Raw genomic sequence first — 27,259 nt, 5'->3', positions numbered from 1 at the left:
AAAAAAGTTTAAATACACACAATGGACCTATTTCAATCAATTTTGATAGTTAAGACATAATTTTGGGGTGTGGACCTATGGTGGAGGAGTTGAGCAACATTGAGGACTATAAGCTTGAGCAAGGGAGTATAACACACAACGGGGTGGTTGGTTGATAAGAGGTGTGGGTATTGAAGTTTGACTTTAAAAACACTAATTGAACACAAACAAAAGCATATCCTTTTGGGTCCATTTGATTGGTTAAACCAATTTAGACTATTTGAGCAACTTCTCACTCATTCTCCCTATCATAGTGGTGTCGGAGCCTAAGAAAGATTCAGGTGAACACAGAAAACAAATTGACTTAGGATCAATAGAATCCTTAGAAGAAAACATGGTGACTAATGCTGAGTTAGCCAAGAAGGTCGAAGACCAAGAAGAATAAAATAGAGCACTCAGGGAGAGGTTGGAGGAGCTAGCAACAAAACTAGTTGAAGTTGAAGTTAAGACTGAAGAAGTCCATGATAAGGTTGGAGATAAGGGAAAACTGGTGGCAATAGAAGATGAGGTTCCCATACTTGACTTTGTTCTTGAGAAAGAACCATTCTTGAAGGCTTTGAGATCTATGAGTGGTAGAACCTTAGAGGGAGTGGCTCTGTTCAGTGGAAAGATGCATCTTGATGCTCCCATAGAATGGATTGAAGGCCTAGAAAACCATTTTGAATGTGATGGAATAACTGAAGCACAAAAGGTTAAAGTAGCAAAATCAAGGTTGAGAGGGGCAGCCTCAACTTGGTGGAAGTTCATCTAAGAGGAAAGGGTGAAAGAGGGTAAGAAACCAATAGCCACCAAGAAAGTAATGGTAATGAAAATTAGAGAAACGTATCTTCCTGAAGACTATGAAATCCAAATACATAGGAAAAGACAAAACTGGAGACAAAAGAACTTAGATGTCAATAGCTACACTGGGGAATTTCAAAAACTATGCATGAGATCCAAGGTAGTAGAGGATGAGATTATAAGAGTAGCAAGGTATTTGAATGGATTGAGATGGAACATACAAGAAGAGATGAGTTTGTTATGTCCATAAACAGTTCACAAGTGTTATCAACTAGCACTCAAAGTGGAAGAGAAGAATAAGATAAAGCAAGAATAAAGCAACAGAGGAAGAGGTAGGGGAAGAGATGGTAGAGGCCATAGAGGAAGTTTTTGTGGCAGAGGAGATCAAAGGTCCCAAGGAGAATCCAAACTTATTGAGCAAAGTGGGGATTCATATAGCAAAAGCAGCTATAGAGGAAGGGGATCTAGCAACCTAGGTAGAGTTAGATCTAGTGGACCAAGAAGGAGGTCCTACTTCTCCACCATGAAATGCTACAACTGTCAGAAGTTGGGGCACCCTGCCTACAAATGTCCAGAGAAACCCACTTCATCACAAGGAGGTGAAAGAAAAGTGAATTATGTGCAAGAAAATGTAGCAAGTAGCAAAGCTCTTGAAGTGAGCTTAACATCAGAAGATGGTGAGATTTTGATGATGATGAGAGTCTTGATAAAGGAGCCAATCAAGGAGGAACCTATTCAAAGAAGGTCATTGTTTAGAATTAAGTGCAAGATCATGAGAAATGTATGCAAGGTGGTCATTGATTTAGGATCCATAGATAACATAGTCTCAGAAGAAGCAGTGAGTAAAAGAAAGCTAGAAAGAATCCCTCACACACATCCCTATAGAGTCACATGGTTGAATAGGGAGCATCATGTTCTTGTCAATGAACAAACATGGGTAGAATTCACTATAGGAGGGTATCAAGATAAGATCTTATGTGATATTCTTCCAATGGATGCTTGCCATGTACTTCTTGGTAGGCCTTGACAATTTGATAGGAAAGCCATACACAATGGTGAAAAGAACTCCTACTCATTTCAGAAGGATGGTGTTACATACAAAATTCAGTTTATAAATGAAGAGAAAGAGGGCAGTAGGTCAAAAAATCAGAATGTTTTAATAGTGAATGAGAAAGAGTTTATCAACACACTTGAAGAGGGTAAAGGAGTGGGATTTGCACTCATAGTGACACCCAAGGAAGAAAATAAGGAGAAGAAGGTTGAAATACCACAAGAAGTGCATCAACTACTTGATAACTTTAAAGAAATTATAAGGGATAGAACACCTACAACCCTACCACCTCTTAGAGTAATTAGTCATCAGATAGACTTCATACCATGAGCCTCTTTACCAAACAAAGTAGCCTATAAGATGACACCTAAGAAGAACAAAGAAGTGGCAAGACAAGTGCAAGAACTCCTAGATCAAAATCTGATAAGAAAAAGTATAAGTCCTTGTGCAGTACCTATAGTTTTAGCACCCAAGAAAGGAGGTACATGGAGATTATGTATAGATTCAAGAGCCATTAATAGAATCACTATCAAGTATAGATTTCCTATTCCAAGGATTGAGGATTTAATGGATTGTTTGGGAGGTGCAAACTATTTCACAAAAATTGACCTTAAGAGTGGTTATCACCAGATTAGGGTAAAAGAAGGTGATGAGTGGAAACAACTTTCAAAACAAATGAGGGTCTTTCTGAGTGGCTAGTTATGCCATTTGGTCTTTCTAATTCCCCAAGTACATTCATGAGACTCATGAATGAAGTGTTGCATGATTTCATTGGTAAATTTGTAGTGGTGTACTTAGATGACATACTAATATTTAGTAAAGCTAAAGAAGAGCATTTGAAGCATCTTGAAATTGTTTTGAACAAATTATATGATGAACAACTGACAATGAATTTGGAAAAGTGTGATTTTATGAAACAAGAATTGGTTTATCTTGGGTTTGTGGTCTCAGGTGGAGATTTGAAAATGGATAAAACCAAGGTGGAATCCATCACAAATTGGCCTACACCCAAAACAACAAGTGATGTCCAAAGTTTTCATGGCTTAGCAAAGTTTTACAGGAAGTTCATCAGAGGGTTTAGTGAAATTTGTGCACCAATGATTGATATTATAAAAGGTGGAGTTAAGGTAAAGTTTTAGTGGACAGATGCAGCAAATAAGGGGTTTGAACTTTTGAAAACTAAGGTTTCTTCTCAACCAGTGCTTATACTTCCTAGTTTTGACAAGTTATTTACTATTGAAAGTGATGCTAGTAATATTGCAGTAGGTGCAGTGTTGAGTTAGGATAATAGACCTATAGCTTTCTTTAGTGAAAAGTTGAATGATGCTAAAAGGTACTCTTCCTATGATTTGGAACTCTATGCTTTAGTTCAATCACTTAGAAAGTGGAGACATTATTTGCTTCCAAAGGAGTTTGTTGTTTATACAGATAATCAGGCTTTGAGTTTCTTGAATTCACAAGATAAGTTAAATTATATGCATGTTAAATGGGCTGAGTACTTACAATCATACACTTTTACTCTTAAGAAAAAGAAAGGACAATGCAATAAAGTAGCAGATGGTTTGAGTAGAGGGCTTCTAATAGTGCATGAGGTACAGGTTCAGAGTATTGGCATAGAGTGCTTCAAAGGAATGTATCCTGATGATGAAGATTTTGCAGCCATCTATAAGGTTTGCCAAGCACTTGATAATTCTTTTCATAGTGAATATGCTGATTACACTTTGCAAAATGGTTTGTTGTTTAAAGGTGGGCAACTCTTTGTTCCTAAAAGCTCAATGAGGGAGAATATGATTCAAGAAAAGCACAATGGGTGTTTGAGTGGACATTTTGGTCTCAACAAAACATTGGACTTGGTGCAATGTTTCTATTATTGGCCTAAAATGCAGCGAGATGTCAGAAGGTATGTGGAGCAATGTATGGTTTGTCAGAAAGCAAAAGGTAATACTTCTAATGCTAGTCTTTATCACCCTCTTCCAATTCCTACAAGGCCTTGGGAATGTGTTAGCATGGATTTTGTGGTAGGCTTACCTAAGACTCAAACTGGTTTTGATAGTATTTTTGTGATTGTGGATAGATTTAGTAAAATGGCACACTTCATTCCTTGCAAGACTATACATGATGCTAGTCATATAGCCTATTTTTTTTTCAAGGAAGTGATTAGAATCCATGGTTTACCTTCTAGCATTGTTTCTGATAGAGATGTTAAGTTTCTTGGCCATTTTTGGAAGACGTTGTGGAAAAGATTGGGTACTAATATTTCTTTTGGTTCCTTCTTATCACCCACAGACTGATGGCCAAACTGAGGTGGTCAATAGGACTCTTGGAAACCTCTTAAGGTGTTTGACAAAGGAATATAGCCAAAGTTGGGATCAACTCATCCATCAGGCAAAATTTGCATACAATGATAGTGTTAATAGGTCAACTGGTAAGATTCCCTTTGAGATTGTTTATGGTATGCACCCAAGGGGTGTCATGGAGTTAAGGGATCTTGGTAACATGCAAAAAAAGAGTGGTACAATAGATGGCATGGCTCAATCAATGAAAGAAGTTCATGAGCAAGTGAGAAAGACTCTTCAAGATACCTCACAAAAAGTGAAAGCTAGAGTGGATGCAACAAAGAGGGATGTTCAATTTCAGTTGGGGACTTTGTGATGGTATATTTGAACAAGTATATATTTCAAAAGGGAGTTCCCAGCAAGCTCCAAATGAGGTGAGTAGATCCTTGCAAGATATTGGCTAAGTATGGTTCTAATGCATATAAAATTGATTTGCCTACTAATCTTTCTTTGTCTCCTATTTTCAATGTTTCAAATTTGGTGGCATTCAAAGGTAAGCATCCTAAGGAGGATGATAGAGTTTTAGATGTTCACAAGTCACTTTCAGACCTATCTTTTTCTCCTCCATCCATTCCTCAAGCTGAAAAGGTGTTGGACTCAAGAGTTTACAAGAAGACTCGCCATCAAGTGTACATGGAGCATCTCATCAAGTGGATAGATAAACCACTTCTAGAAGCCACTTGGGTACATGAGTCTAATTTCTCTAAGTCTGGAATCCCTTCTTCTTTTCTGCCTCGTAGAGTCACATGACTTCTTTGTCTTTGGGGGAGTATGGTGCAGGAGCACCTAGTTTTGCTTATACTCTCCATTTTTAGTATTTTCATGCTTAAGTGTTTGTAAGTCTTGTAATAGGTTTTGAATGTTGTTATAGGTTTTTTTTAGTCATTTCATAAGTGTTTGATCTCATTTTATGATTGAGAGATCAAGTTTTGCTTCTTAAGGTTTGAGTTGTCAGTTTTGTGCCCCTAGGCCAAATAAGGCTAAAAAGTGGAAAATCACCTTATAGGCTTAGCCATGCATTGGAAAGCATTGAAAAATGTTTATAAAGTTTTTTTAATCATTCCTAGGTAATTTTGGATGGTTGGTTGTGTTAGGTTGCTCAAATTACCACTTGGAGCAACAAAAGTTGTCATTCTTGTTTGTAAAAGTTGTCATTTTGGACACTTTTTGTAAAGAGAAGACAAAAATGCCTTATGTTCATACAAGAATTTCTTACTACCTCCAAATTATATTTATATGCCTCCCTCTTCTTGGTATAGGGTTGGATTTTGTACTTTCTAACATAAATCAATTGAAAGAGTAGCAATTTTGTGCCTTTTCTCATGTTTTGAGTTCCATTTGTATAGTAGTCCATACTGGGCTTATCATTTTCCATACTATACCCTTTTGATAGTGATCTTGGTTTATATTCAATGCACTTTATGTAATTTCTTTGCAAGTTGTGCATTTGGGAATTGGTTTTGTAAAATTATTTCATTTTTGCTCTTTGACTGCCCTGTCAAGGGTTTTGGCCTCCAAAATGCATCAACTTGTCCAATTCTAGGTTTGGGCTCCCATGGATGGACTTAGACAAGTTTTATTGCTCATTTATAGTGTAAATAGTTTATTTTTTGGCCAAGGTTGTGCAAAAGAAGTGCTTTTGAGTTCATGCTAGGCAAGTTGGAGATGGATTTGGCTAGCAATGTGAACAAAGACTCAAACAAGTTTGTGCTTAAAAGGTCAATTGAGTGAAAAAACTTAAGGTAGAGGTCTACACTAGTTTCCTTGTATATTTAGATGTATTCAAATCTCCAAACAGTGTGTATTTCACCTTGCAAGTGTGTTGAGTTATAGTTGTCAATGAGTACCCAGTTTTGGGGAATTTAATTTCTTTTGCATCCAAAGTTGATTTATGAACATGTTCATGCTTGGAAATATTGTCAAAGGTGATAATAATTCTTCTTGGAGGTTGATACTTTCCTTGGTGAAGTCTCCTTGAAGTTCTAACCATTTAAAGTGCAAGAAAAAATAGTGATTTGACAGTGACAGTGCTTTTAACAGTCATTTTATTGTTGTATGGCAAGTGTTTGGTGTAATGTCATGCACAAAAGAGTTGGAGAATAGTTAAAAATGATGGGGTAGAGGTTATAGAATAATTTGGAAGCTTGGTGTGTGGTGTAGAAGAGACTTCCTTTGTTGCATGAACAAAACCCTTTAAAAACCCCACTTATTTGCCTCAAAATGTGGATAGTCCTTTTACTAACCTCTCGGGAGATAAAACCTCAAAAATATTTGATTTTGGACCTTGCATACACCTTAAAATTTAGGTTCCAAGGTTATCTTGGTCATCATTTCACCATATAAGAAAATTTCACTCCAATTAGGGCTCCACGGGCTAGTAGCCTTTTAGCCCTGTTTTCACTAAAAGTTGAACCCGATTGCCCCAAGGGTGTATGAACCTTCCAAACTTGTGAAAAATAGTTGAAAGAAACAAAATGTACCTATTTCAATCAATTTTGATAGTTAAGACATATTTTTGGGGTGTGGACCTATGGTGGTGGAGGATTTGAGCAACATTGAGGAGTATAAGCTTGAGCAAGGGAGTATAACACACAATTGGGTGGTTGGTTGAGAAGAGGTGTGGGTGTTGAAGTTTGACTTTGCAAACACTAATTGAACACAAACAAAAGAATATCCTTTTGGGTCCATTTTATTGGTTAAACCAATTTAGACTATTTGAGCAACTTCTCACTCATTCTCCCTATCATGAGGTTAATCAGGCCTTGCACAAATTCTTGATCATCAGTTATTTGCTCACCCTTTCCTGCATCTATAGTGTCTCTTTCTCTAGTTTTAGCTTAAAACTTTATACCTCCACATTTTATTTTTCCATATTCTTCTTTGAGTCAGTCTCAAGTGCCAGAGAGGTATCAACCATATCTGCCTTATCTTCTCCATTTGTATCTGTTTCGCCCTTATCTTTTGCGGCATCCTCCACTCTAACTTGTTCTAGCTCAATTGTTTGCACTTCGAAAACATTGATTTCTACTAGATCATCTTCTAGAACAAAAGGAATATTATCTTGTGTCTACACTTTTGGATGAGATTCGTCTTGACCTTTTGCCAGATTTACTTCATATTGATTTTCAAGCAAAAATTTTGTCAATTTTTTTTCTATTTACGTGATGACTTCCTCATTTGGTGCAGGAGCACCAAATATCTAGTCATCATGTTAATTAAATATTAGAGTCTTAGGAGTTAGGGGTCATATTATTCTACTTCAATAAGGTCTATGGAGACCATTTTTTATTTCATTTTATGTTTTCAAGTCTCTATGTTAGAGTTAGAGTCATATTCTGCAAGTCTGTAAAAATTTGTCAATGTTGTCATTGAGATAATTATTTTGATGAGGTGTCTTTGTTGTAAAACAAGTGTCAAGTTTTTCATTGGCATAATTATCCTGATAAAAGAGTTATCGGGATAGGTTCTTTTATAGGGATTAGAAAATATCATTTAATCAACTATGGAAGGTTATGCCGACAGTTATCCATTTGCCTCATTCGATATAGATATGTTAGAAGATGGACATTGAGAGAAGTTTCTTATATTAGAGTTGCACAAAAAGGTTATCCCACTGATGTTAGTTATTTTTATGGATGAAAATTACTTCAATTTAATATTCCTATCCCGACATTGATCTCCCATAGTGTTTTGTCAGTTTGGAATTGTTATTCCAATGTTTGTGTTAAATTTTGATTTTTCAAATCTGGTAGTTGAACTATCATGCAATCGAATAGTCATGGCAGGAAAATACAAATTTGGTATAAATTGTATAGCAATGTGGGAAAATTGATTCTGAAGGTTGAAACATGAAAATTTGAATTTGAATTTGATTTTGTAACATAGGTTGAAAATTTTGAAATCACCGGCATCATATTGGAAGTTCATTTCATTTTTTTGTGATTAATCTATTTCCTTGTACCTACACACTGTTGTATGAATTCAAATTGGTTGGTTAGTCATATGTATGGTTAAGCATTGAATTACCTTCCAGCTATTGGTGATTTGAGTTTCAAAATTCATTGTGGAGAAGAAGCTTACTCATTTGCACACAGTGACCTGGTTAGCAAGGTAACTAGGGTTTTAACCTCATTTTGACAATTCTCCCTCCTTGTAATTGCATCAAACTGGTATCAGAGCTACAATGATTAGATCTATTGGAAGGTGAAAGGACATCATGGAAATAAAACAATCCTTGGAGGAATAGATACTACAAAGTAATGCCATCTTCAAGATCAGATGTTACTGTCAAGGCAAGGTATGCAACATGATGGTTGATTTATGTAATTTTAATAATCTGGTATCTTAGGAAACCATGGATAAGTTGCACTTAAATTTTTTTCCTCATGAAGCACCTTACTCTATTTTTTGTTGAATGGTGAGAATACTTTTTGTGATGGAACAAACACGGGTTGAGTTTTAAATAAGCCCATATAAGGACACGATTTTGTGTGATGTTATACCTATGAATATATGTCATTTTCTATTTGTATTACCATGGGTATGTAATAGGAATGCTTTATATAATGGGAGACACAATAGTTTTAAGATTAAGAAATGATATTTATTTTGATTTGACTCCATTGGTAGAAGAAAATCAAGGACAAGACAAGGTTAGAAGAGTACTTATGTAGGGCAAAAGGGAACCTATAAGGAACGAGGAGAGTCATTGTAGTAATGGGGAAACAATTCCAAGGAGAAGGAAAGATCAATGCCTAATGAAGACCAAGAAAGGCCTAGCCAAGCCACAAAGAAGGAAGAGTATTGTATATTGATTGGAGAAAAACATGAAAGGTAGAAGATGAATGTTGAGAGAGGGAGTGAGGAATTAGATAATAAAGATGTCTCCAAGGTTGAGATGATGAAGGAAGAGTAAATCTAAGGAAGGCTTGAGGAAGTCATGATGGAAATGGTAGTGTGTCCCTTGAGGGAAAGAGAAGTTGTAGGGAAGTCAAGCACTGCTAAAACAAAAGTTTATCAATTTGAAGATGCAAAGATCAAAGTGGAAGAACACCATGCGCAAGGTGAGCCAAAAAAAAAAAGAAATGGTTAGCCAAGGACCATGACAAGGATTAGTCACCCCAAGAAGTGAATAAGGTGAGAATAAGAAGAGTTTTCAGAGAGTCCCTAAGGTGGAAGGGACTAAGCAAGTGTTAGGCCAAGAGAAGGCCAAATACACTATGTATGTTAATTCTCCAAGGGAAGTAGAGAAAAGAGTTAGTTTTGTGGTCAGGATAATAGGATGTCCTTGGTTTCTATATCTGATAAGGAGCCATTTAAATTCTTGTATTATAGTGGGTCTAAGAATAAGGAACCTAAGGGTGATATTGAAGAACAAATTTCAAAGACAAAGAGAGAAGGAAGTGCCTTATTATTCCATTACTATGGTGAATAAGTTGGTGGAGGCCAAGCCAAAGGTTGAAATGAAAGAACAAGGACTGATTATGATCTATTTAGAGATGAATGAGACCAAGAGATCTATTGGAAATATTTGGATGAAGAAAGTACAATCAAGACAAAGCATGGAGGTGCAGATCCAAGGTAACGAGTCAAGAGGGGTGCTAAGTTGCATGGAAAAAACAAGCAATTGTATTCTCAAGATGGATCATCAGAGTGATGAAATGCAAGATACTGTTGTAGACCTCATTTAATTAGGAGCATACAAATTTTCTTCTCTCGGTGTATGGTGTAGGAGCACCTAGTATCTAGTCATCATGTTAATTAGATGTTTGAGTCTTAGGAGTTAGGGGTCATGTTATTCTGGTTCAATAATGTTTATGGAGACCATTTGTAATTTCATTTCATGTTTTCAGGTCTCTATGTAAAAGTTGGAGTCATATTTTGGAAGTCTTTAAAAATCTATCAATGTTCTCATCAGGATAAGTTATAACGATAAAGTGTCACGGTTGTAAAAAATATCAATGTTTTCATTGGGATAGTTATACCAATGAGGTGTCACTATTGTAAAAGAAGTGTCAAGTTTGTCATCGGGATAGTTATCTCGATAAAAGAGTTATCGGGATAGGTTCTTTTGTCGAGATTGGCAAATATTTTTTAACCAACTATGGAAGGTTATGTCGATAGTTATCCATTTGCTTCATTCAGTATAGCTATGCCAAAAGAGAGACATCAGGATAAGTTTCTTCTATTGGAGTTGTACAAAAAGGTTATCCCACTAATGTTAGTTATTCATATGGGTGAAAAAGACTTCAATTCACAATTGTTATCCCGATATTAGTGTCTCGTATTGTTTTGTCAGTTTGGAATTGTTATTCTGACATCTATGTTAGATTTTGATTTTTCAAATTTGGTAGTCGAATGGTCATGCAGTCCAACGGTCATGGAAGGAAACTAAAAAATTGGTATAAATTATATAGAAACATGGGAAAACCGATTCTAAAGGGCGAAATATGAAAATTTGAATTTGAATATGATTTTGTAACATAGTTTGAAAATTTTGAAATCGCTGGCATCATATTGGAAGTTCATTTCATTTTTCTATAACTAATTTTTTTCCTTGTGCTTACACATTTTTGTATGAATTCAAATTGGTTGTTTAGTCATATGTATGGTTAAGCATTGAATTAAATTCCATCTACTAGTGATATAAGTTTTGAAATTCCTTGTGGAGAAGAAGCTTAGTTGTTTGCACACGGTGACTCGGTTAGAAGGGTAACTAGGGTTTTAACCTCATTTTGACAATTCTCCCTCCCTATGATTGCATCATCATTCTTCCCAATCATAATTTTATTCACTCTTGTTCTACTCCAGAATTCACCCTTAGCTAACTTAAGAATTCTAGCAATCTCTTCCTTAGAAATTATAGAGCATAAATTAACTAATACATATTTCGTTATCCTTTCTTCTTCCTCTTTAGCTATCTCTCTTCTCATGTCCAAAGTGTTATAGAGGCTCTAAGGAATCAAAGACATTAGTTCTATCAAATATTTTCAATATACATTCATATACTATACAGTTTCTTCATCTAATGTTCTTTCCCCATTCTCATTAAAAAATTTGTACCATTTTGATAATGGCTTCAAGTTACCAGTCATCATAACTTCATTAAAAATTTGGTCTAATGTTGAAGGAGGTACAAAAATAAGTTTTCATTGTTTTATTGCCTTATCAAGCTCAGATGAATTAGATATCTTACCAGATTTAGCTCTACTATCTGACTTCTCTTTTGCAACTTTCATGGCCTTAGAAGCTTCATCATTCACCTCCTTTATAGCTTCATCTGATTCAGTCTCCTCATAATCTAAAGTCATAAATGAAAATGTCTTCCACTTCTTCTCACCACCACCAGATGGCTTGACTAAAGGTTTGGGCTTTCTTGCAAGCTTGGTAGGACTAGAGGAGGGAGTAGTGCTTCTAGTTTTCCTTGGCTTACGATTAGATGCTTCCGGTTTAGTGTCCTTATTCATAGTCTAGTCCTCAAAGAGGATGTTCTTCTCTCTTTATTTCTAGACAACTTCTTCTATGATTTACATGCTCTCTGCAAGAGCTTTAACTTCCTTCCAGAACTTCTTGTGTATCACTGGTTCATTGAATTGTTAATGTAGCTTTAAGATCTTCTCCTTATATGTCCCAAACCACTCCTCATTATGATTCACTAATTGGCTCAACAAATATTGTGCATATAATTCCAAAATTTGTTCCTCAACTTCATAACCCATAGGTAGTGTAGCGTCGTAAAATTGAAACACTTGCAATTTTGACTACATTTGGGTCTTCACGATGGCGATGCAATGTTGAACCTGAATGGAGACCCTGAAACCTATTTGCGACATCAAAAACTGCATCTTTCTGCACCTTGGCCTGATCCTCCTTGCACCCTGTTGTCCCGAGAGGTGGGACCATGGCGCCCACCGCCCTGGTCCTGAGGGACCAGGGCGCTGGGTGCCATGGTCCCTGGCCCTATTTTGGGTCCGGTCTCTTGTTGGGCATCAGGTCTTCAAGTTTGCAATTTGGAAAATAATGCTTCTAGGTCGGCCTAAGGTCAAAAAAATCAGTCTCCTAACCCTAATTGACAAGTATATAAACTACATTTCCCCTCATGAAAGAGGAGGGAAAAAGATATGTGTGCAAAAGGTGGAAGTGATAGGAAAACATTCAAACATTCAAGCATTCAAGCATTCCTTCAAGCAATTGAGCATTCTAGGTCTCCATTCAAGGCTAGGTGTTGCATTGATGCAGGAGCACCTGAGCACCTGAATGCTCAAATCCTAGCAGGTATAACATTTTATTGCAAATTAAGAATGTGTGTTTATTTTATGCTTCTAATAGGTTTAATAGGTTTTTTTTGGGGTGTAATAAGGCTTGGAACTCATTTGTGTTTAAGAGTTTCCAAGATTTTTGTTTTTTTGCTCGGCAGGCTAAAAATTGTCAATTTTGGGTCCAAATGAGCATTTTTGAATTTTTGATGTTGGAAAGCCTTGAAAGGCATTGGAGCATGTTTATTTAGTGTTTCTAGATGATTTTGAGTCATTGGTTTGAGTGCCAAGTCACCGGGAGTCAAAATGCAACTTTTTGAGCAACAAAAGTTGTCAAAAGTTGTCAAAAAGCTGTCAAAAAGTGAAAAAAATGATTTTTGGTGGTTTTGGTTAGTTCCAGCCTGTACCTGTCCGTAAAAAGGCTTCAAAAAGTTGGCACATGTATAAAAACCATGTTCCAATCATTGTATGGGCAGTTTACATTGGAAAAATAAGAAAAATACTTGTTTTGCTCTTATTTTCTGTGAGTTTTAACTAGTTTTCTGAACTTTTTAGAGTACAGTCCGTACCATGGCTCCATGAGTCCTTACTACTCCTATTTTTGGTTGATGTGATCTTCTTTGATGTTTTAGTAGTGATTGGAACAAGTTTTAGTTGAATTATTTTTGAGTAAAGCATTGTTTTGTGGTTCCAATGGAAGAACATTCCTGGTCCAACTGATTTCTTCAAAGTCTCTTCATCCATGGCTTTGAGGAAATTTGTTGGATCCTCTGTACATACTGTACCATACATCTATTTTCTTTTTCTAGCAATGCACAAGTGTTTATAAGCCCATGGCAAGTGTGTGAAGTGAGCAACTTGGCTTGGGTATTCTTAAATTTGTTTGAATGGTACTTTGCTGTTCATAGCACTGTACTTTGAAGTGTTGAAGAAGAATCAAGTTGATAAGAGTCTTCATTGTACTTTACCATCCTTGTCTCTCTCATGACTTGGTTGGTGGCAAGAAACAAAGGTGTAATCAGATTGTAAAAAAATAGTGAGTCACTATTTCATTGGATAAAACCTCATTGCCAACCTCCCAAATGGTTAGTGTGAAATGAGGGATTCCTCTTTTATGCAAAATGGAAATGTGTTTGAAGATAGTTTCAATGTGAAGAAGATAGATTACACATTTTGATTGTAAAGGACCTAAATAAGGATCCTAAAAACAGTGTATTCTTTGTCACAGTCACATAATGTTTTTATGATTTGTGTCATCCTTTAAGTACTCAACTCATTAAAATATTTGAAGAGGTTATGTGCACTACTCTATCATGCCATTTATACCTTCTTGCAGGTTAGGGATAGCATGAAGAAACAGGTCAAAACAGAGAGATTAAAGTTGTCACAGTTTCTAAGCCTGTGAAAGTGCAGTAAGGCGGATAAGAGACCAACAGTCATAAAAAGACCCTTTCATACTTGCTTGCAGGTTACTCCAACTATTGTCAAGGAATTATTGCATTCATATGTGATAGATTTTCATTGTACTTATGTTATTAAAGTTAAAAAAAGCATACAAAACCTTGAAAACATCGCTGTCCCTGTTTTTGGACTATTATTTCTGAGAAAATGCAGCAGTATGATAACTATTTGATAAAATGTCAATATTAGAAGATGAGGTTTAAGTCCTTGGAAGTGTTTGGTATATGTGGAAGCAAGGTTTGAAGCATTTAAATTGGTCTATTATCATGAGGAAGACTTGTAAATTGCAAACCCTCACTAGAAACCTCAAAAACCCTTGAAAATTGCATATTTTGTGGGACAGCACTAAAACAGTCCGTACAGTACTTGCCATAGAAAAAATCATTGAGATTTCAACATAAAATGACCACATCTCCAAGGGTTTGTCATGAAGTTGAGCAGGTTGAACAGGGTGAACAAATTTCATTAAAAAGTAGGGCTAATTCTAGTAGCCTTTTTGGAGCAAATTTGACCAATTCATGAAATCGGTAAGGAAGGGGAAGGAATTGGTTGTTTCAAATCATCAAAATTGATGAGTAAAGGCCTGAGACACCCTAATACAATATCCATAGCCTTGGATTAAGTCATTTGGTCAAAATGATCATTTGAACTTAGAAAGTTGCTTGAGTAATACAACGTTCTTTACATCCAATTTAGAAATTCTCATTCTTGAAAGGTGAAGTACAGTCCTCAATCTTTGTAGATCTGTCCAGATGCTCAATCAACAGGTTAATATGATTGAAATCCTTAAGGGTGCAATTAAGATTAGGTAAACCATGGTTCTCCAACAGTTGCCCATTCCCAGAAGAGAGGAGATTCAGCCAGTTGGACAACCAAACTTGTTCATTTTTGGTGACACAGAAGAGGACCTCATTTCAGACTTGAATGCCTTAGCATGGAAGGTAAGGAGGAGTGATGTCCAATTCAATATGGTGCAATTAGTGTTGAATAGAGAGGAGGAGATAGGAGAAAGGTTTAGGAGAATCCCATTTGTGCCTAGGGATTGATTTGGGAAACACTTGGAGAACAAAAGCCCACCAATCTCAAAAAGGAGACTAACTTCTATTTTTACCTCCTCATCATAGTGGTATCAGAGCCAATTTAGATTTGGCTTGAGATATTAGCATATGTTTGGTAGTGAGTCAGTGGGAGACAACACCAACAACATTGTGACCAATGCAGAGTTAGCAAAGAGGATGGAGGATCAGGGTGAAGAAAATAGACTCCTTAGGGAAAGATTACAACAACTTGAAAGAAAGTTGAACCAAGTAGAAGTCAAGACCGAAGAAGTTAGTGAGAGAGTAGAAAGTGTTGAAGATAAGAAGGAAACCTTAGAGGAAGAAATCCCAGAACCAGATCCAATCTTGGATAAAGAACAAGAAACCTTTTTACAAGCTTTGAAAGCTCTGACTGGAAAGGCCCTAGATGCAGTGTCCCTTTTTAGTGGCAAGATGGAACCAGAAGCACTAATGGAGTGGATAGAGGGTCTAGAGAATCACTTTGAATGTGATGGCATCACTGAAGCACAGAAAGTGAAGGTAGCCAAATCCAGAATGAGAGGGGCAGCCTTGACCTGGTGGAAATTCATCCAAGAGGAAAGGGTGAAAGAGGGAAAGAAACCCATAACCACCTGGAAGACAATGGTGACTAAGATCAAAGACACCTACATGCCTGAAGATTATGAAATCTAGTTGCATAGGAAGAGACAAAACTTGAGATAGAAAGACCTAGATGTCAGTAGTTACACTGAAGAATTCCAAAAACTAAGCCTTAGATCTAAGGTACAAGAAGATGAAAATGTCAAAGTAGCTAGATATCTCAATGGGTTAAGATGGAATATTCAGGAAGAGTTAAGCCTATGGTGTCCCAACACATTACAGAAGTGTTATCAATTAGCATTGAAGGTAGAAGAGAGAAACAAGAAGAAACAAGAACATAATGGTAGAGGCAGAGGCAGAGGAAATAGAGGCAGTCATAGAGGCAGTTTTGGGGGAAGATACACAGATCATAGGTCCCAGGGAGAGTCTAAGCTTATTGAGAAAAGCGGGGATTCTCAAAGCAGACCCAACTATAGGGGTAGGGGATCAGGTAACCCAGGAAGGGGTAGATCTAATGGACCTAGAAGAGGTTCATACTTCTCCACCATGAAGTGTTACAACTGTCAAAAACTAGGCCATCCAGCATATAGATGCCCAGAAAAGCCAAGCTCAGCTCAAGGAGGTGATAAGAGAGTCCATTTTGTGCAAGAAGAAACCACACCAAGTCAAAGGTGTCTACCATCAGAAGAAGGGGAAAACCTCATGATCAGGAGGATCCTCATGAAAGAGCCATCTCAAAAAGATATGTCTCAAAGGAAAGCTCTTTTCAGGATCAAATGTAAGATCCATGGAAAGGTGTGCAAAGTTATCATTGACTCAGGATCAACTGATAACATCATATCAGAAGAAGCTGCTACAAAACTTCATCTACCTAGAATACAGCACAATGAGCCCTACAAGGTCACATGGTTGGAAAAAGGGCAGCATGTATTAGTGAGTGAACAAACATGGGTAGAGTTTAACATAGGCAAGTACCAAGATAAGATTTTGTGTGATACACTACCTATGGATGCTTGTCATTTGCTTTTAGGAAGACCTTGGCAATTTGACAGGAAAGCACAATATGATGGAGAAAAGAACTCATACTCATTTTTCAAGAATGGTATCAACCATAAAATTCAGTCCCTTAACGAAGAAAGTGAAGGCAGAAAACCACAAGTTCCAAAAACTTTGTTAGTTGGTGAAAAGGAGTTCATTCATACCTTAAAGGAAGGTGATGGCATAGGTTTTGCATTAGTAACTAAACCAGTAGATGAAAAGAAAGAAAAGAAGGTAGAAATCCCATATGAGGTGCAGCAACTTCTGGATCAGTTTAAGTCAATTGTTAATGATGGCCAACCAACCTCTCTACCTCCTCAGAGAGCCATTAGCCACCAGATAGACTTCATCCCAGGTGCATCTTTACCAAACAAAGCTGCTTACAAAATGACACTTGAACAAAATCAAGAAGTGGCAAGACAAATCCAAGAGCTATTAGACCAAGGATTGATTAGAAAAAGTATTAATCCATGTACAGTACCCACAGTGTTAGCACCTAAGAAAGGTGGGGCTTGGAGACTTTGTACAGATTCAAGAGCAATAAACAAGATCACAATCAGGTATAGATTCCCCATTCCTAGGATAGAAGATCTTATGGATTGTTTAGGGGGAGCAAAATATTTCAGTAAGATAGACCTAAAAAGTGGTTATCATCAAATCCGCATCAAAGAGGGAGATGAATGGAAAACAGCTTTCAAGACAAATGAGGGGTTGTATGAATGGCTAGTCATGCCATTTGGGTTAACAAATGCACCCAGTACATTTATGAGATTGATGAATGAGGTGTTACATGACTTCATAGGCAGGTTTGTAGTTGTGTACCTTGATGACATCTTAATTTTCAGTCAAACCAAGGAAGAACACCTCCAACATTTGCAGATTGTCTTACAAAGATTGAATGATGAACAACTTACTATCAACCTAGAAAAATGTGATTTCCTCAAGCAAGAGCTGGTCTATTTGGGTTTTGTTGTTTCAGGGGGTGATTTGAAGATGGATCCAGATAAGGTAGAAGCCATAGTTAATTGGCCAACCCCTAAGAATGCTAGTGATGTCAGGAGTTTTCATGGACTTGCTCAATTTTATAGGAAATTTATTAGAGGTTTCAGTGAAATATGTGCACCTATGTTAGAAACCATTAAGGGTGGTGTGAAAGTGAAATTTCAGTGGACAGAAGCAGCCAACAGGGGATTTGAATTGTTGAAAGTTAGAGTTGCTACCCAACCAGTGTTGATTCTACCTAGTTTTGACAAATTGTTTACCTTAGAGTGTGATGCAAGCAATATTGCTATTGGTGCTGTTTTGAGTCAGGATAATAGACCTGTTGCATTTTTCAGTGAAAAGCTTAATGATGCTAAGAGGAAATATTCTTCATATGATCTTGAAATGTATGCTTTGGTTCAGGCACTTAGGAAATGGAGGCATTATCTTCTTCCTAAAGAATTTGTGGTTTACACTGACAACCAGGCACTTAGTTTTCTCAATTCACAGGATAAGCTTAGTCACAGACATGCTAAATGGGTAGAGTCTTTGCAAGCATATACCTTTACTTTGAAGCATAAGAAAGGATAGTGCAATAAAGTAGCTGATGGATTGAGTAGAAGGTTACTTACTGTTCAAGAAATTCAGATTAGAAGTATTGGTATAGAATGTTTTAAGGATTTATATCCACATGATTCTGATTTTGCTGATATTTACAAAGTTTGTCAAGATTTTCAGAATACTTTTCATAGTGAATATGCTGACTATACTTTGCAGAATGGATTGTTATTCAGGGGTGGACAGCTGTGTGTGCCAAAAGGTTCAATGAGGGAGAATCTGATATAGGAAAAGCACAATGGTTTCTTGAGTGGTCACTTTGGTCTTAATAAGACTTTGGAATTGGTTCAGAGGCACTATTTTTGGCCTAAGATGCAGGCAGATGTCAGGAAATATGTTGAGCAATGCATGGTATGTCAGAAAGCCAAGGGTACTAGCACTAATGCTGGTTTGTATCAGCCTCTTCCCATACCTTCGAGGCCTTGGGATTGTATCAGTATGGATTTTGTGGTAGGTTTGCCCAGGACTAAAGCAGGGTGTGATAGTATTTTTGTGGTTGTTGACAGATTCAGCAAAATGGCACATTTCATACCTTTGCAAAACTACTAATGATGCTAGTCACATTACTTTTCTTTTCTTTAAGGAAGTTGTAAGAATTCATGGTTTGCCATCCAGTATTGTAGCTGATAGAGATGCTAAGTTTTTGGGTCATTTTTGGAAAACTTTATGGAAGAAATTGGGTACTAACTTGTCTTTTGGCTCAACTTACCATCCACAGATAGATGGCCAAACAGAAGTGGTGAATAGAACATTGGGTAATCTACTCAGATGTCTTACCAAAGAATATGGGCAAAGTTGGGATCAACTCATCCATCAGGTAGAGTTTGCATACAATGACAGTGTAAATAGATCCACTGGTAAGAGCCCATTTTAGATTGTTTATGGAATGCATCCTAGAGGTGTTTTTGAGTTAAATGATGTAACTAATTTGCAGCATGTGAGTGGTACAGCAGAAGATATGGCACAGTCTATGAAAGAAATTCATGAGCAGGTATAGAAGCCTTTACAGGAAACTACTCAAAAAGTTAAGGAGAGAGTTGATGCTTCAAAAAGAGATGTTCAATTTTTAGTGGGTGATTATGTGATGGTCCATCTCAACAAGTCACGGTTACAGAAAGGAGTGCCTACTAAGTTGCAAATGAGAAGAGTAGGACCATGCAAAATCTTGGCTAAATATGGCCATAATGCTTACAAAGTTGATTTGCCTAATGAAGTTTCTATGTCTCCTATTTTCAATGTTGCAGATTTGGTGCCATTCAAAGGGGAGCTACCAACAGATTCACAAAGAGTTTCAGATCTTTCTCATTCCCTTTCTGATCTTTCTCTCCCCTCTTCTTCTACTCCCATTCCTCAGCAGGTACTAGATTCAAGAATCATCAAAAAGACAAGACACCATACCTACTTGGAGCATCTCATCAAGTGGAAGGGTAAACTAGTTTTTGAAGCCACATGGATACCTAAAAGTGACTTTCTCAAAGCTGTAATTCCTCTTTCTTTTCTGCCCAAAGGAGTCACATGACTTCTTTGTCCTTAGGGGAGTATGGTGCAGGAGCACCTGAGCACCTGAATGCTCAAATCCTAGCAAGTATAACATTTTATTGCAAATTAATCATGTGTGTTTATTTTATGCTTCTAATAGGTTTAATAGGTTTTTTTTGGGGTGTAATAAGGCTTGGAACTCATTTGTGTTTAAGAGTTTCCAAGATTTTTGTTTTTTTGCTCGGTAGGCTAAAAATTGTCAATTTTGGGTCCAAATGAGCATTTTTGAATTTTTGATGTTGGAAAGCCTTGAAAGGAATTGGAGCATGTTTATTTAGTGTTTCTAGATTATTTTGATTCATTGGTTTGAGTGCCAAGTTACCGAGAGTCAAAATGCAACTTTTTGAGCAACAAAAGTTGTCAAAAGTTGTCAAAAAGCTATCAAAAAGTGAAAAAAATGATTTTTGGTGGTTTTGGTTAGTGCCAGCCTGTACTTGTCCATAAAAAGGCTTCAACAAGTTGGCACATGTATAAAAATCATGTTCCAATCATTGTATGGGCAGTTTACATTGGAAAAATAAGAAAAATACTTATTTTGCTCTTATTTTCTGTGAGTTTTAACTAGTTTTCTGCACTTTTTAGAGTATAGTCCCTACCATGGCTCCATGAGTCCGTACTGCTCCTGTTTTTGGTTGATGTGATCTTCTTTGATTTTTTTAGTAGTGATTGGAACAAGTTTTAGTTGAATTATTTTTGAGTAAAGCATTGTTTTGTGGTTCCAATGGAAGAACATTCCTGGTCCAACTGATTTCTTCAAAGTCTCTTCATCCATGGCTTTGAGGAAATTTGTTGGATCCTCTGTACATACTATACCATACATCTATTTTCTTTTTCTAGCAATGCACAAGTGTTTATAAGCCCATGGCAAGTGTGTGAAGTGAGCAACTTGGCTTGGGTATTCTTAAATTTGTTTGAATGGTACTTTGTTGTTCATAGCACTGTCCTTTGAAGTGTTGAAGAAGAATCAAGTTGATAAGAGTCTTTATTGTACTTTACCATCCTTGTCTCTCTCATGACTTGGTTGGTGGCAAGAAACAAAGGTGTAATCAAATTGTAAAAAAGCAGTGAGTCACTATTTCATTGGATAAAACCTCATTGCCAACCTCCCAAATGGTTAGTGTGAAATGAGGGATTCCTCTTTTATGCAAAATGGAAATGTGTTTGAAAATAGTTTCAATGTGAAGAAGATAGATTACACATTTTGATTGTAAAGGACCTAAATAAGGATCCTAAAAATAGTGTATTCTTTGTCACAGTCACATAATGTTTTTATGATTTGTGTCATCCTTTAAGTACTCAACTCATTAAGATCTTTGAAGAGGTTATGTGCACTACTCTATCATGCCATTTATACCTTCTTGTAGGTCAGGGACAGCATGAAGAAATAGGTCAAAACAGAGAGATTAAAGTTGTCACAGTTTCTAAGACTGTGAAAGTGCAGTAAGGCGGATAAGAGACCAACAGTCATAAAAAGACCCATTCATACTTGCTTGCAGGTTACTCCAACTATTTTCAAGGCATTATTTCATTCATATGTGATAGATTTTCATTGTACTTATGTTATTAAAGTTAAACAAAGCATACAAAACCTTGAAAACATCGCTGTCCCTGTTTTTGGACTGTTATTTCTGAGAAAATGCAGTAGTATGATAACTATTTGATAAAATGTCAATATTAGAAGATGAGGTTTAAGTCCTTGGAAGTGTTTGGTATATGTGGAAGCAAGGTTTGAAGCATTTAAATTGGTCTATTATCATGAGGAAGACTTGTAAATTGCAAACCCTCACTAGAAACCTCAAAAACCCTTGAAAATTGCATATTTTGTGGGATAGCACTAAAACAGTCCATACAGTACTTGCCATAGAAAAAATCCTTGATCTTTCAACATAAAATGACCACATCTTCAAGGGTTTTTCATGAAGTTGAGCAGGTTGAACAGGGTGAACAAATTTCATTAAAAAGTAGGGCTAATTCTAGTAGCCTTTTTGGAGCAAATTTGACCAATTCATGAAATCGGTAAGGAAGGGGAAGCAATTGGTTGTTTCAAATCATCAAAATTGATGAGTAAAGGCCTGAGACACCCTACTACAATATCCATAGCCTTTCATTAAGTCATTTGGTCAAAATGATCATTTGAACCTAGAAAGTTGCTTGAGTAATACAACGTTCTTTACATCCAATTTAGAAATTCTCATTCTTGAAAGGTGAAGTACAGTCCTCAATCTTTGTAGATCTATCCAGATGCTCAATCAGTAGGTTAATATGATTTAAATCCTTAAGGGTGCAATTAAGATTAGGTAAACCATGGTTCTCCAACAGTTGCCCATTCCCAGAAGAGAGGAGATTCAGCCAGTTGGACAACCAAACTTGTTCATTTTTGGTGACACAGAAGAGGACCTCATTTCAGACTTGAATGCCTTAGCATGCAAGGTAAGGAGGAGTGATGTCCAATTCAATAGGGTGCAAGTAGTGTTGAATAGAGAGGAGGAGATAGGAGAAAGTTTTAGGAGAATCCCATTTGTGCCTAGGGATTGATTTGGGAAACACTTGGAGAACAAAATCCCACCAATCTCAAAAAGGAGACTAACTTCTATTTTTACCTCCTCATCATGCATTCAAGACAAGGATTCAACCATTGAAGAGGAGATCACCTACAACACACAACATACAATATACAACATCATTACAACTTCACATGTAAGAATACAAACATTCTTACAACAAGGTATCGGTACTTGATTACATTACAAGCATTTACATTTACAACATTCTCATTTCTTGGTTAATTGCAAAACCGGGGTTTGACCTGAAGGCAAACCCCTAATCCCTAACCCCCCAATCATCCTCTCTTTTCTGTGTGTAGGTTGCAGGTACGCAGATGTAATTGAAGATCTGGAATTCTTGTGCAGAGATGAACAGATCCCCCTTTGTTTCATACATTTTTCGGAGGATTGTGTGCACTCCGGGCGCCATCGTCCCGTCAAATTTTTCTCAAACTCATAGGACAACATCATCTCAACATTTTACTGCTAATTGCAGGTCCGCAGCTTCATCCCGTGTCTCTATCTCTGTCTACAAGCAAATCTTTCTTACTTTCACATACACTCCTAGTTCAATCCTTCTATCTACATTCTTTACAAAAGAGGGTATCCTTGCTATCTCAACCCTTGAAACTCATTTAGAATTGAATCTTGCATTGTGTGGGATTGGATCTTGTGAGTTTCAACCCCTCTTTTGAATGTAAAGTCTCTCCTAAGTGAAAACCGTCAATCCTAGTGACCTCCTTTCTCTCTCCTTGGAGTGGGGGAACACCTAGGGTTCGATTTTCTGCTTTACAGGTAGAATCCATAAAGTTTAGGGTTCCACTATCTCCATCAGACACTAAATGATCTCCACCATTGAAAAATAAGTATTCTCATACTTCTCAACTATAGTCATATGGATTCTTTCCCTCTCATGCATTTCCTTTTAAAAATTCTTATATAACACCATAGATTTGCATTCCAGACCTTAGAATCACCGACATTGTATAGGTATTCCCTAATTTGGATGCTCATAGGCCTGTCAAAGGCCCACTGCACCTGCCCAATTCCCAAATTCTCATTCATAAAGTAGAAGAATATGTACATGATTAGGGTTCCGTATTTGAATGGATTCTTCTTGCAAATTCTTCAAAATCTCACTCCAGAGCAACTCGCAAAGATTATATTTCTTATTGTCCCTCATCATTTCATATGCAACATATACTACAATACCAGAGACAATATTTTCCCTGCTAGAATAGTAAATCCTATAGCCAATCACAATTGATGCAAACTGGATGTCATGCTCTAGAATATAATTAATAGTCATTGCTCGTTTATCAAATTTCAACCCAGTTGCATTGGTAAAAATATCTTTCTTTACAACATTCAACAATGGAAGTTATGTGAATGCACACAATCTTGTCACCTTTTGAATCACACTCATTGTGATCATATGCAGCTTGTTCAACAACATGAACTTGTCGTGTATTCTTCTCAATATGTATTGGATCCATTCTTGGTCACAAAATAATGAAAAATTAATGAACTATGAGAAATCCTTGTCTTCCAAACCTTGAAATTTTGGTTTTAGCATCGAACTCTTATCTGATAGCTGATTGTTGTATAGATTCAACATTTTTGACCTTCCTAATTCCTCAATTGGACAGTGCGTGCAGACCCTTATCTCCTCAATGTGCAAAACTTCATAGGGAACCAATGAAAAAGTACTCTTAGGGTCATCTTCAATGGAAATGAATGGATGATTTTTGAAATTGGGTCAGGCATGCTCAGTTATTTCAACAACCAATGGAGTTGAAGTACTAGATGCAGCTATCTTAGGAAATTCAGATTTCAAACTTCAACTGAAAGGGGTTTCACTGATAAAATGCCTTTGTCACTGAATTCACTTGTTTCTTTTGAATTTAGTTTAGCACTTGATCTCGCCTTTAATTCTTCTTGCAGAGCTCTTAAAACTTCTTCTGTTCAATCAAAAAGTGATAAATGAAGTGGTAAAATTTCTTTTTATCCTCCACAAACTTAAATTTTTGTTATAATAAATGCACTTTTTCATAATACTTCGGGACTGAAAAAACCTTCTTCAAATCTTCAAATGTGCTCAAAATCTTCCATTAGTCCATCATAAACATCTTTTATCATCACATATAGTTCTGAAACCTACCTAAATCAGGCACAAATCTCAAGTAGGAGGTTTGTAAGATTTGCATGATAACTTCCCCCAAGGTCGGATGTCTTAGTTCAAATACCAGATGTAGTTCTAACACCATAATCAGGTGCAAACCAACTTCCTACTTCTGAATCATTGTTCTTAACCCGTGTCTTCTTCATCTAGTCATTGATCTCAACAACTTTTGCCTTTCTCTTCTCAATTGGCTTTGCATTCATGTTCTTGTCTTCTAAATCTCTCCTATTCACATTCCTACTTCTGCAGTACTTAGCAATGTGACCGAATTTGTTGAAAGCATGGAAAACAAAATTTCCTTGTATAGGTCTTAATTTCATCTGGTTTCTACTTGATCTAAACTTATTAGCAACATGTCCAAACATACCATGTGCATAGCATCTGGTATTTCTTCTATTCTAAGAATTATTCATCACACTTATGCATATATTTGACTTATGACCATATTTGTTACATTTGAAACATTGAACACTAAAAGATGGACCATTGTAGATCATCCTATTTCTACATTGACTAGACATATGCCTAAATTTATTGCAAACAAAACAATTACCATTGAATTTATGAGAATTAGGCTACCTTACCAAAGGCTTTCTTGAGTTATTTTTCTGATGTACTGACTTGGAGATTTCACCTTTCTCAAATCCAAGACCTTGTGTATCATTGGGATTCTTCTGACTTGCAAGTATCTCATATAGCTTAGTTGAACTAATCTAAAACTTCTCCTTGTATTCATTTGCAACTTCAAGATCAAACTTAAGAAGTAGGATTTTCTTCCTAAGATCTTCCTCATGTTCTCTAGCATCTTGAAGATCACTCATCAATTTTCCAATCTCATTCTCAAGTCTACAACACTCTTCAAATTTGTCTTTCAAGGACTGAGCAATCTTTTCCTCATTCTTCTTCCTTTCTTTAATCTCTTTTGTCAATTTGATCACTATAGATTCCATCTCGTTTGTCTAAACTATATTGGATCTAGCAAACTTCTCACATTCTTCTATCTTTTCTTTGAGGGCTTTTTCATTAATTCTTTGACTTTCTTTCTCCTTTAGCTTATCAACAAGTTCCTTTCTCTTGTCCCTTGACTTCTTCAGCTAATATTTCAGAGATTCAATGAAGTTCTCAGCATCCTAAGGTTTACTTTTAACTTTTGGACCTTAGCTTGGGTTTGATCAATATCCTCAAGTGATACAACAAGCTCATGTTTCAAACTATCAAAATCCACTGATTCACTTTCCTAGATTCTCCTCAATCTATTAGGCTTCTTCTGAGGAGCTAGGCTCTAATAAAAATTCATGGAATCAAGGAAGGGGGGGGGTGTGAATCAATGTTCTACAATTTTTAACATTCTTAAGTTGTCCTTTCAACCACTTAATACAAATGAATAAAAGTAGAATGCAGAAACACAAAGCACATTACAATAACATCATAACACAAGATTTTTAAGTGAAAACCTAGTTAAGGGTAAAAAAATAGTGGGACTAAATCCCACAATATTAATATACCTTATTATAAGTATAATAATATTACATGAGGGGAATTCACGTGCGTTCAGGCACATTGCCTAGAGCTCACTACTCAAATTACAAAAAAAGGCTACAAACTCAGAAGGCTTACTATCTTACAAAATGATTACATATAATAATTGGAATGTTTGAACTCATAAACAACATCTACAAATGCCAAAAATAGTTCCAATTAAGAACAAAACACTTTATATTACTCTACTCTTCTATACTGCTCTATTATGATATTCTGTTATATACTGAACCTCAAATCCTTCACTTGAGTACATACAAATGTGCACAATTACTCATACACACATCACACACAACCATCGATACCACAAATAATCAAATCACTTGGTCTCATATATGTGTACTATCAATTTACAACATATTCATTTTGGCTTTGAGAACACGACACAAGATGAAACATGTACTCAAATTGACTCAAATCAAACTTCAATGCGGATGTGGACACAAAAACAATAACACAAATTACTCTGGAGTAAGTGCACGAAGATGGTGTGCAAAAAGAGGGGTATAAGTGGACACTTTTTTTTAATTTTTTTTAATTTTCTGAAATCAGGTAAACTTGAACTTGGAAGAGAAAGTTGAGAGTCATCCACTCAAGATATGAAGATACTCAAAGAGCAAAGATTGTATTACTATGAATATAGTTTCCAAACTACTATTTTTTTTCAAAATGGGATAAGATTTACGGGGTAAAATCCTTCACACACAAAAAAAAGATCTAGATTTTTTCTAAAAAACATAACATAGTGTTTTGCATGTGCATCAAAAAATTCATAGTTAGATTTAGTATTTTGACAAATCCTTTGGTATAAAGATAGTTAAGAGTGAGCACTAAAAGTTGTTTATTTTTTTGTAATTTTTTTTTAGTTTTTTTTTTATGATTTTTCAAATTGAGCACATCCTGAAAATTAGGTACTTGTTCATACATGAAGCATAACTTGCATGAAAACAATCGAAAATGATTTATTTTTTCATAAATTGTAAAGAATCAAGTGCACTACAACAATACATAAAGTTTTTAAAATTTGGATAAGTAGATCAAAAGTTATTAAAAAAATGGTACACATGTGTCTCTGATAACTATGGAGACACTGGTAAAAGAAATTCAAGAATAATATGTTATTGTTCAAAATTTTAAAACATTATATGGTTACAAAGCTCAGAAGATAGGTGAAAATATGGTGGAAATTTTAGAAATACCCAGTTGATGAAGAGTAAACATGATGATGACAAAGTCAAGAAACCAAGTTGATAAAACAAA

This window comes from Cryptomeria japonica, chromosome 7 (genome assembly GCF_030272615.1).
Source record: "Cryptomeria japonica chromosome 7, Sugi_1.0, whole genome shotgun sequence".
NCBI classification, from domain to species: Eukaryota; Viridiplantae; Streptophyta; class Pinopsida; order Cupressales; family Cupressaceae; genus Cryptomeria; species Cryptomeria japonica.
Note: the sequence above shows the minus strand (reverse complement) of the source record.